This window comes from Triturus cristatus, chromosome 9 (assembly GCF_964204655.1).
Source record: "Triturus cristatus chromosome 9, aTriCri1.1, whole genome shotgun sequence".
In the NCBI taxonomy this organism is placed as follows: Eukaryota; Metazoa; Chordata; class Amphibia; order Caudata; family Salamandridae; genus Triturus; species Triturus cristatus.
This window is the reverse complement of record NC_140592.1, coordinates 343,484,008-343,496,586: the sequence shown is the minus strand read 5'-3', so window position 1 is coordinate 343,496,586 and position 12,579 is coordinate 343,484,008. Positions and strand designations below refer to the sequence as shown.

At 53.5% G+C, this 12,579-nt stretch overlaps 1 protein-coding gene across 2 annotated transcripts in view; it reads right to left on the bottom strand.

Annotated features, from left to right (window-relative positions):
* RAD54L2 (RAD54 like 2) overlaps positions 1 to 12,579 on the bottom strand; it is a 682,650-nt gene that overhangs the window by 642,772 nt on the left and 27,299 nt on the right. The gene's annotated exons all lie outside the window — the stretch shown is intronic.

Below are 12,579 nucleotides of genomic sequence, written 5' to 3'. Positions count from 1 at the left end.
AGGTATCAAGGACGTGGGCCACATGACTCTGAGCCCACAATACGGTTTCAGTTTATACGAACACAACAACACAAAAAAAAAACCACACCCGCAAGGCAACCCGCAGTCAAAAGTAACAGCACGTGCACCTCAAATCGGGGACCCCAACCATCCACAGGAATCTAAAGAGGGGAAGGGGAGCAGATCAAGGACTGGGGGAACCCAGTGCCCGGGGCTGGGGGAGGGGGTCAACTAGGGGGACGGAGCTGGTGAGACAGCAGGCAGCAATGGTGGCTCGCAAATACCCCCGCGGTAGGCGTTCCAGGGGCCCCATACTTTCACCCACGCCCCAGGCTTACCCCTCGCCACATACACCACCTTTTCTCGGAACATGCACCAGTCCATGTGTTCTGTCCAGGCTGACACCGCCGGGGGCATCTGGGCTCCCCACAGCTGAGCGATGTCACGCTTAGCTACCATATATCCCAGAGTCACCCATCGCGTCTGCGGAACCGAGTAATCATGTGGTTCCCACACATTCAGCAAGCATCTCCTCGCTTCAGGCAACAGCGCGACATGCGTAACCACTCGCAGGACCTCATGCACACCACGCCAGAATCGCTCCACCTTCGGGCATTCCCACAGGATATGCAAAAAGGTCGCCAAAGCACCACACCCACGCTTACACAACCCATCCTCGGTATAGCCCATACGCAGAAGCCTTGGCCCCGTCATGTAAACCCGGTGGAGTATCTTAAGCTGGACGAAGCGAAGGCGAGCCGGTATGGCCACCTCCTTCGGAGAGGCCACCGCGGAAATCCAGTCCTCGTCGTCCAACTCCAGCCCATCGGCAACCCAAGCCTCGCGGAGGCCAGTCAGCAAGCCCGAGCGGTCATTGATCAATTTCTTGTAAATGAGGGAGATCGTGCTGTCCGGAACGTGGCCGTCTAGCACTCTATCCTCCAGGGGGGAAGACTCCGGGATGGAGGCGACGTCTGGGAAGACGGAGCCCAGTGCGTGACGGACCTGCAAGTACCGAAAGTATTCACTGCCCTGCAGCTGAAACTCCGTCTGCAGCGTCTCGAATGTTTTGAATCCCCCCCTCGTCCAGAGATCCCCCACTTTACTGATGCCTATCATGTCCCACTTCTCGAAGCCCTTCGAGGTCCACAGGGAACCCAACCGCTGCGGCGCATACAACGGTGACGCCCGGGTCAAACGGTCCTTCCACCCCATAGCTGCGTTGGCCGCGTGCCACACTCGCACCATGACACGCGTAGGGCCCGTCAAGCGGGGATCGGGCGCGCCAGAGTAGAGCGCTCGATTGTAATCGCCACCGGGCAGGAGCATCTTGTCCATTTCAAATGCCGGGTTTAAAGCGGGCCCATAGAGGCCGTGATTAATTGCAGCTAGCTGGGAGGCCCAGTAATACCGCTTAATGTCCGGGAAGGCAATCCCCCCGTCGTACCACGGGAGCGTCAACTTCACCAGGGCTATACGCGGCCTCCCGTCCCAGAAAAGGCGGCGCTGTAGACTCTCCACCTCGCGGAAGTAGCGCGCCGGGACTAAGTCCATAGTATTCTGGAGAGCGTACAGGAAGCGCAGCAACGACATCATCTTAAACAATGCCGCCCGGCCGAGCGGCGAAAGCGGCAGACGCCGCCAGCGCACGACGTCTTCCTTCAAGCGCTGGAGGGGGGGGAAGCAAGTTCCGCTCGTAGCGGGCCTCCGGGTCCAGCGTGATATAGACACCCAGGTACCGAAATCCCTGCGAGGCAATCTGGATCGGACAGCCCCGCGGGAGAACGGGAGCCTCCCCGGAAAGCACATAGACACATGATTTAGCCCAGTTGATGACGAGGCCCGAATTACGGCCAAAGGAGCGCAGGACGTCAACCAGGACAATCAGTGATTTGCGCGGAGAGGCTAGGTACAAAAGGATATCGTCAGCATAGAGGGACACGCGGTCCTCATACTCGGGGGTCCAACGGAGACCACGGATGGAAGGGTGCCACCGCAGCCACTCCGCCAGGGGTTCCAAGGCCATTGCAAACAGGAGCGGCGACAAGGGGCAACCCTGTCGCGTGCCCCGTCCCAGCGCGAATGGGGCTGAGACTCGTCCATTCACTACCACCTGCGCCAATGGGCCCGAATACAACAATTTAACCCAGCTGATGAACCCCGGCCCAAATCCAAATTTCGCCAACATCGCCCAAATGTATGGCCACTCGAGCGTATCAAACGCCATGGTGGCGTCTAAGGACGCCAAGATGGCCGGCTCCCGCACAAACGGAACACGCGCGAGCACCCCGTGCAAGCGCCGCAGATTAAGGGCCGTGTTGCGATGGGGAATAAAGCCGGACTGGTCTTGGTGGACCAGATCGCCCACCACGCCGACCAGCAGGTTGGCAAGCACCTTGGCGAGGATTTTGGGCTCCGCGTTCAAGAGCGAGATAGGCCGATAGGATGTAACCCGGTCTCGGGGTCTCCCCTCCTTGTGGATCACCACAATTGTAGCCAGACACTGGTCCGGCGGGAGGGAGCCCCGAGAGTGGGCCGCCAGGAACATCGCGCGGAGGTGGGGCGCCAGTACATCCGGTCGCAGCTTATACAACTCAATAGGGATGCCGTTCGGGCCCATGGCCTTGCCAGATGCGACCGAGCGTATGGCGAGGGCAATTTCGTCCGAGGTGGGAGCAGCATCCAACGACTCCCTGTCCTCCACCGAAAGGGAGGGTAGCGCGATATCCCGAAGCAGGGCATGGGAATCCGCCTCCGAGCAGGGAGAGACCGGGGACTACACCTCGCGGAAATAGTCCGCGAAGCAAGAGACAATGTCTTCTGGCTCGGTGACACGTACACCATCCATCCTCTCAATCAACGGGACCACACGACTCGCTCTCTCCTTTTTATCCAACCATGCAAGCAGTTTACCAGCCTTATCACCCACATCATACAGTCGCCCCTGTTGCTCTCTATAGAGGCCCCTGGCTGCCTCCGTGACGAGGGCCCTGTAGGCCGCCTGCTTAAGCTGTAGGACATGTAGTGCAGCATCCGTCACCCCACCCTCTAGATCACCCTCCAATTCAGCGATTTCGGCCTCCACCCGGGTCACCTCCTCTTGCTCGCGCCTCCGGGCATGGGATATGAAGGAGAGGGCCTCCCCTCTAAGAACTGTCTTGAAGGCTTCCCACAGGGAGATAGCCGAAGGGACAGACCCCACATTCTCCTCAAAATACCGCTGCAAGGATTTAATCAAGTCAGCACGAATAGTGGGGTCGCGCAGGTACCAGGCATTGATTGGAGCTACCCTTCCCTCCCCCCTCGGGAAGACATCAAAGTGGAACAGGAGCGGGGAGTGATCTGAAATACCCCGCGCCAGATGGCGCACCTCTCCCACTCTCCCAGCATAGGCGGCAGGGACAAGGATATGATCAAGCCGCGAGAGGCTACCATGGGCACCCGAATGGAAAGTGTACTGCAGCTGCGTGGGATGTTTTAAACGCCAGCAGTCCACCAATCCCAGTGTATCTAAGAGGCCGGACAGCCACGCCTGCGCCCGGGGGAGGTCCCTAGGGGGGTAACGATCCATAGTCCCAGAAGCCACAGCATTGAAGTCCCCCCCAACCACCAGAAGCCCCCCCGGAAGGTCAAGGAGGAGGCGCCCCAGGTCCGCAAAAGTGGTAGACTGTAACCCCGGTGGGACGTACACTGAAACCAAGACAACTACTTTGCCCTCCATTCTCCCCACCAAGGCAGTGTAGCGTCCCCTCTCATCATGGCGCACCTCGTCTATTTCCAGCGGGAGCGAGTTCTTAACCATGATGCCCACCCCCCGTGAGCCAGACGTGAAGCCCGAGTGGGCCACCAGACGATAGCCACGCCGATTCATGGCACAAAAGGAATTACCAATAAGGTGTGTCTCCTGCAGAAAGACCACATCTGGCGAAATTCGTTTCAGATACTGCAGGACCACACCTCGCTTAATCCTATCCCCCAGTCCATTAACGTTCCACGACAACAAAGTCAGGTCCCTACCCCCCATCACACACAGAAGCCATCATTTGTCCCCCGGAGAGCACCACAAAAACACCAATACAGTAAAGGGTTTGCCTTGCGGAAAAAACGAACAACACCCCACCCCAACCCACCCATCCCAACAAAACTCCCCCCTCCCTGCACCCCTGCATGAGCCCAGACAGCCCCCCCAAAGTGCAGTGTGCCTGTCGCCCCATGAATGAGAAAACTAACTAGTCCCCCAGAGGAGGAGGGAGAGCCCCCAAGAGACCCCGTACGACCTCCACAGGAGGGGAACTTACACAATCAGACAATGGTGACAGTAATGTTGTCCAGAGCAAGGCCTACTATTAGTCCCTCAGTCCTGATCCGGCGAGCCCTCCCCGCCAACCGCGCCCCCCCCCACCCCCCCGGCCCCGATCCCCGGGCAAAGTGTCCAACCAGTCCCCGGCCGCCTCGGGACGATCAAAAAAGTGCGTGCGGCCATCCACCTCTACCCTCAACTTCGCTGGAAAAAGCATCGCATACTTGTTGTTCAGGTCCCGTAGGCGACGTTTGACTCCGAGAAAACTCAGTCTCTGCTTCTGGACCGCCGGAGTAAAATCAGGATAGAAGTTTACGTCCATATTGTCGAGTCTGACCGGTCCTTGTAGCCTAGAGGTCTGCAGGATAGCGTCTGTCCCGAAAGTTGAAAATCCGGGCAATGAGAGGCCTCGGAGGGGCTCCGGCCTTAGGTCTTCCTCCGGGGACCCTGTGGGCACGTTCCACCGCAAAGAGTTTACTCAGCCCCCGGGGCTGGAGATGGGTGAGGATCAGGTCCTCCACAAACAGATCCGCCGCCTCCTCCTCACGTCCCTCCGGCACCCCGACAATGCGGACATTGTTCCTCCGGGCCCGACCCTCGGAGTCCTCCAGTCGACGATCCATAAGGGCGCTCGCCTGGCCAAGCCGGCGCACCTCCTTTTGGAGGGCCGCCACGTCAGTTGTAAGGCCCGAGGTAGTGTGGGCCAAAGTATCGACCCGGTCATTCGTCTTAGACAGATCGGCCCTCACCAGGCCCACATCCACGAGGACCGAGTCAATCTTCTGCGCCAGAGTGTCGAAGCGCTGGTCCACCGAGGCCTTCATCTCGGCGATGGCGCCCATGACGTCTCGGAGGGTCAGATCCGCGGGCAGAGCAGGAGCATCAGTCGGGCCCGCAGGGGACCCGCGCGGCGCCTCTGGAGATCCCTTCTGGAGGGTGTAGCGGTCCATGTTGTTGTACTGATGGGCTGTGCCACGGCGGGTCGATTTCACCTTTGCCCGGTCGCCATCTTGCTTTGTGGACATGGTTCCAGTCCCCAAATCGTACCAATCTCCTTAAAAGGGGCCGACAAACCAGTTCACGGGCTCCGGGGGGGGGGGGGCGACCACAGCTCCGCAGGGCAGATCACAGCTGGCGGGCCGGCAGGGCACCCCAATGAGGCCACACCACCGCACACCGCCCCGCAACCCTACCTCGCCTGGCAGCAAGGAGGGCGCAAAAGCGAAAGTGAAAGTGCGGGGTACGCAAGTCGCCCAGCCTTGCCCGCCGCTGTTGTTCACTTTGTCTCCGGATCGCCCCACAACTCCAATCCGGGGGGCCGGCGTGGAGAAGGCCGCAAACCTCAATCGGTGCTCCCGCCGGTGTCCGAGGTCCGATTCAGAAACGGAAAACGGGTGGCACCTCAGCTCGGGCTCACAAACACAGTCCCCTCGTCTAGGACAGGATATAGTCAGGATTTATGCAGGAGGTCGCGGAGGTCCTCGGGAGCCTCGCACCTACGCGGCCATCTTGGTTGCGCGCTAGCGCATAATTCAAGGTTGATTGATTTTCCTTAGAGAACCATCCTCAACACACAGGCTGGAGGTAAATTCCTTACCAGGTATTCTATGAACTCTTACATTATCTGAAAATATAGACATACATCAGCAACCTGGGCCATCACAATTTTCTGTCTGCAATTATACACCATAGTCCAAAAGAATTACTTAAACTGAAGAAAAGATACAGGTCTTCACCAAGTGAGTATTCGCTAGCATTTTTATCAACAACCACTGCATCCTCTTAGGATTTCCATTGTATTACAATCCCCGTGTGAACAGACCCCCCCTCTCCATCATAGTGCCACAACTGATATTGAAGGGGCACTTGGTGAATGTTATAAAAGTATTTACCATTTAGAGAAGTCAGCTGTCAAATCTTGCAATGCATATTTGATTTGCTTGTCTCACAAAGAGATGTTCATTATTATGTAGACTTTTATATAAATACTCTAAATATTCAGTGACTAACGCTTAACCCTCGCTTACCATCCTTCACAGATTTAGTGCAGATGCAGAAAAGGGCTAATTTTAACAGTTTCCAACAAAGTTTCAAGAGCCTAGACCCTATTTAGGACCCATGTGTTACGGTTTGTCCCCAAATAGTTCCCATCTGCTTTTTCTGACATACAAAGTTACTGAATATCATACTGTGAAAGGGTGAGAAAAGGTGGAATTTATATTTGATCAATATTGCAGCTCTTCTTACAGATAATTTAATTGTTTTTATTGCAGCATTTGCAAGAAAGTTAAATAAACGGCTCGGAAAAGGCCCGACCACCTGTGGAGCTGCACACAAGTACCACAGAGCAAACATCTGAGGAGAAAACCTTTATATTCCTGACAAACCATCTAGAGCAAAGCCTCTGCCCTCTTCGGGCAGGAGAGGAGAGAAAAGGTGATTTTAAAAAGCAGCTCCTGAAGGGCATGGCTTGGCCGTGATCAATGATGGCGGCATACTAACAGAGCTCCGCTCAGTTAGGAACATAACCCATAATCCGTTCCTCCATTCAACATCATAGGAAGTTCCTGGGAGGAGAAATTATAACAGAGCGGCAGGGGACTCTGTTATTCTGGCCCCGAGCTTGTGACACACTTCCCGTACCGAGGGAGGCACCTAAAGGCAGAGTGTAGGAGCAGGGTTTCTGTTGCAGTCACCCCCCCACAAACACACGTTTTTGCCAGGCTACTGATGCACTTTGACTCTAAGTGCCCTGGGTTCCTGCCACTCAGGTTCCCAGGGCCTGAGTTCTTTCCCAAAACTGTACCTTGTACCCCCAATTGGCACCTCTGTGGCCACATGTCAGACCCTTGTAAAAGGTACCATGGGCACTGTTGCCAGGGAAGGCCTCTAAGGGCTGCAACACTTATTGTGCTACCCTTAAAATGAGAAAATATATACCAACAATGCCCCTGCCTTAAGAGACGCACTTCTCCAGCCAGTGATTTCGACAGAATATGTTATTTAAACAGGAGCAGGCATTGCTATTCCGATGATTTCTGTCCTCCTGCCTGACGCATTTCAGAGCTTTCATGCTCTTTCTTCAGAGGCAGTTTCAATGCGCATGCTATTTCTGGATTCCCACAGTCCCCTGCGTCATTTCAATTAGTTACCAGGCCTCCGGTGTGCCTTTTCACCATTAGTTCAAATAAGGTGCACGCTGGGACATGCAGTTGATTTCCATTTAATTTTTGCCTTTCAGTATAGGTTATGTGCATTAAAGCCATTCCAAGGACCAATAACAGCCCTCCAGAGGGCTTCAGATATGCAAGTCCTTTTCCACTATTACATGCTGGCTGTGCCGTCACAGAATCCCTGAAGAGTTCAGGTAAGACGACCCCTTTGCATTTCAGAAGGGCGGTGCGAACTCTTCACGGTAGGACTCGCCCATTTGCTACTGACCTCAAGATCCCTAAAAGGCCCCCTAAATACAGTATTTAGGGGACAGCCCTGAATGAAGACAGATTCCCGCAACCTAGGAAGAAAGACAAAAGAAGACACCCAGCAGAGGAGACTGCAGAGAAGAAGTGACTTGGCCCCAGCCCTACCGGCCCGTCTGCAGTTTCCAGATATCTGCACCAAATGTCACCTTGTCCTGCAGCCAGCGACCTCCAGAACCATGGGAGGACTGACTGCCTCCAACAAAGACTGAATCTCCTGTGAACAGCAGCTCTGTTCAAAAGAAACTCCGAAAACAGACTGTCTGCGGAGGACAAAGAAACCAGACGCTTAGAACCACCACTGCATCCGTCACCTACGGCCAGAGTTCAAGTGACCCACCAGTCCCCCAGCGCTCCAGAGTCCCGGTCCACCGTGGGTTGACCCCTCCAGGACTCCCCGAAGTCGCCTGTAGCCTCTGCACGGAGACCCCCTCAACTGCAAGTGGCCTAGTAAAGTGAAATATGACCTCAAAAGACACCCCTGCATCCAGCCGCCCTGTGCCCTGGAGAAGAAAACCCCGAGGTGCACCTCCGTCCCCGAGCCCTCCAACATACCTGCCCGGCTGTTGGTTCCTCCCGGAAGTCTTCCTGGACCGAGCCTGCATCCAAAATCCAAAACCGGTAACTCCCATTGAAATCAACAGGGCACCCAACGCCAAAACAGCACCCTGCACCCAGCCATCGCTGCGGGTGTACTTTGGGTGCTATCTCTGACACCCCCCTCCCTTTGCCATGAGCCCAACACCAGGAACGTTGCTCCCACAACCGTGTCCTGCTTGTGAGCAACCACCAATTGAGGCCCCCTATTGGATAACATTGGGCTGCAGCACTCTGCACCCGGCCGCCCTATTGCCGCCGAGGGAATTTCCAGACTGCATCCTTGACCCTGGGGGAACCCTGGTTCTAACCCCAGAACAACTCCCCCCACAACCAAATACTTACCTGCTAACGGATAACCACATTTCCTCCATAGGAATACACAGACTGCTTTTCTTGAAAATTGTTTTAAGTGTGGAGTTGGTTTTCGAGGAGAACTTGAAAAACTGCAAATAACTAAAAAATTCTTTACTTACCTTTTTCTATAGGAAATGTCCCAGTGTGTTATCTAGGCATTTCACTTTGAGTAGAAAAGTAATCCATAAAGTATTCTGTCAAGTAATCAAAAGTAATCCATCAGGAATTTCCACTGTATTAAAAAGACTTACAAACCTGTAACAAAGTAATTTTCATTCAACTTGCTTGTATTGTTCAACTTGCCTTGAAAAGTACCATTTTCACTTACTTGCATCATCCTTGGCTGGTTCTAGAAAATCAATACAACTTAATAATATTTTTATACACATCAAATTGGTCTGAGTTCAGTGCGAGTGTCATTTGCTGGTTGAGTGTGTACAACAAATACTTAATACTACCCTCTGATAAAACCTTACTGCTCGCCCACACTACCACAAATAGAGAGTACGCTGCTATCTACTTTTACCTCTGCCTACCTTTGGGGTTCCACAGGCCTCTGTGCACACTATACCTCATTTTGGTATAGTATATACAGAGCCAGCTTCCTACACTGAGTGGAGCCATTAGCGTCTGAAGGGGGTGAGCCGGACAATGGAACGAACAAGCGGAGAGGCTGTGCAACTGGTGCAGGTTTGGATACTTCTGAGTTCTGCGGAGATCGGCGGCGATGAACGGGTGCTGAACCCAAAAGTCTCTGTGTGGATAGAGCCACCGCTAGTTAGGCAGCGGAGGAGAGGCCAAACACAACGAAAGGGTGGCCAAGGCGTTTGCAGTCCATGACAAACAAAAAGCAACGCAGTAGCGGAGGAGGGCGGGACCCGCCGGCATTGGATGACGGCAGGGGTAGCGGCCCGATTAACTAACTGATTCTGGCCGCAACAAGAATGGGAAAGCTGTTACACAGCTGACAAAGCTGGGACCCAGCCCATTGGAGGGCCTGGAGACCCAGACGGTGAGGTGGAGGAGTGGGTCTGCCCAGGTCAGAACGGCCAGGCTGAAATCTAATCTTCGCAACCACTAGACGGAAGGCTCATCAGTAAGGAGTCATTGGCTCAAGCAGGCAGTGGCCCAATGGACATGAAATCTAAAAGTTGGTGGGCCCGGTAAATGTGAGAGATGAGTGGTCTCCGACACCTGGGCGGAGAGGAGGGGCCAGCATCGGACAAAACCCGGGCCCTGTTGGCATTGATTAGCCCAAACAAGACCGCAACGACACAGAGCCTGGCAGACAAGTGAGTCCAGGGCCGGACTGAGGCCTGAATGTGACTGGAAAAAGAACAGGGGAGCTGTGGAAAGGCGGCGGGCCCTCCAGAGAGGTAGGGGAGTGGGCCCAGCAGTTGACTATTGGCCCTCTAATTGAGAAGCACCAACGAAATAGGAAGCCCTGGATGGAACACAGTCAGAAATAAAAATTTCTCGACCTAATGAGATGGGAGGTCCTGGTGTATCTACAGGGGCAATTGAATATGAAATGGTACAGGCTAACGGACCAGGAGTGCCCAAGACTAATAAAATGGACAACTACGCAATCCCCAAACCCCCCCTAATAGTGGAGGGGGAAGCAGCAGCAGAACCCTCCCTTGGAGTGATCATGGCGGCAAAAAAAGACGTGAGGGCACTCTGGAGCCCAAGAGCCACTGGGGCCATTGAGGTCAGCCTGATCAGAGTAGATCTTCAGAAATTAAGTGAAAAAGTCACTACGGCCAAGACCTAAAATAGCCGGGCTCCAATCCACGGCGAAATGCCTAGAATCGCAAGGGCAAGCCTTGATTCAACAGGCCCCGACCATGGCAGCGAAGCTCAAGGATCAAGAGGGGAGGGCAAGAAGAAACATTAGGGTGGTGGGGGTCCCAGATGGGGCAGAGGGCTGCAGCGTAGACCTCTTTCTAGAGGACTTCATACTAAACACGCTGTGGCATAAGGGAACTCCGGGAGCCAGAAATCACGTATATGATGCTTTTCCCAGAAAAGCTTTGAATAACTGCGAAAGGCAAGACATGGCATTTTACGTCCCCGGAAGAAGCAGGAGAGTGGCTGGAGGGATGGCGTACAGCTAACCCAGAATGGAGGCAAAAGACCGAAGCACAGGCACGGAGGACCAGACCGTAGCAAGAAGACCAAGAAGCAGCCAGAGCAGACAGTGGTGGATGAAGCCCTTGAGACACAACAGGGTGTAGGAGGGGGTGGTATGAACAGACAAACTGGGCTGTCTTGAAGTTTAGAGAGTTTGGGGCCCAGGGTTGGAGCCGAGAGAGCGCAATGGCCCGGGTGACGGGGACCTGAAACAAAAATGGCATTGGAATTGCAAGTGGAGTTTCATGATGCACTTCCAGGAAAAAACATATTCTTCGATAATGCGTTCTTCAAAACTGTTATTGTTCCACCAGGGGGTTGATACAAGTGACTTTCGTTGATTATCTTGGTGCAGCCGAGACACCGCCACAAATATAGCATGTTACAACGCATGCGAATACATCACATGCCATTACAACGCGGTTGTTACAACGACCGCGTTGTTAGTACGCAATACCTTTACATCGCAAGTCATAACAACGACTTTCTGTAGGGGGCGCGCTAGATTTAGGAATAGTATTATTTACTATTCCTACTCCAGTTTGCGCAACAGCAGGGAAGGTGTTGGATTTTATATCCAATACCTTTGAGCCCCCTACAGCAAGTCGTTATAATGACTTGTGATATAAAGGTATTGCGTACTAACAACGCGGTCGTTGTAACGACTGCTTTGTAATAGAACTGCGTTGTGGAAACATCATTGTAAACATGGTTTCCCCACTTCCTACTGTAGTTAGTGTATGCTATTACTGGGGCGACAGGCGCTCGGCAGTTTGGGCAGTTGGAGAACACAACACCTATTTAACAGGGTAGCAGGTTGGGGGGATGTGGGTCAAAGTTAGGATAAGTTATTTTGTTATCGTGGTATCACTAGTATAAAGGTAGGTGCTCAAGGTAGAGTAGAGAAGACAGTCATCACACAGTGGACAGAGAGCTCTGTAAGTGTCGAGAAAAATATGGGTCAGGAAAATCCAGAAAGGGGGGGGGGGGGGGGGGGGAGGGACATTTTGTCATGGCTATGCCTAAAGCTCAAGGGAACTCAATTAAAGTGTGGAATTGGAATTTTAATGGCATTATTGGCAGGATAAAACAAACAGTGATCATGCAAGTTATTGAGAGACATGCCCCAGATATTATCTTGCTACAGGAATTATATATTTGTGGTAATCATTGTAAGGCACTAGACAGATTTGGTTTTACCCTGGTGGCACACGTGGGCTGTACTTCAGGCTCCAGGTGAGTGGGAGTACTATGCTAGAGGGCGCTTCCTTTCATCCTTAGGCAGACAAGGACAGATCTGTTAGGTTGGTTTGTGGCGGTGAGTGGACAGTGGGAGGGGGCCTTAATTTCTGTTCGCTATATGTCCCGCCTGGGTTGCAGGCTCTCACATTGGATTTGCTGGGCATGTTGCTCTTTGAATTTCCAGAAGGCTGACTGATACGGGGGGGGGCAGGATGGCTTTCGATGGTGTGGAGTTGGATTATCGCCCCGCCGTTCTGGCCGAACTTTATTGGGTGGGTAAAACTCCCTTGCCAACGACCATTAGCCAGGGTGCGAGTACACGCCACAGTGTCCCAGGTGTTTTCTCTTCAGAAAGGAACGGGGCAAGGATGCCCCTTGTCCCCTATTTTATTTGCCTTAGCCCTGGAGCCACTAGCTGCTTGTGTACGAGTGGGACAAATGTATTTCACTATATGCGGATGAAATCCTACT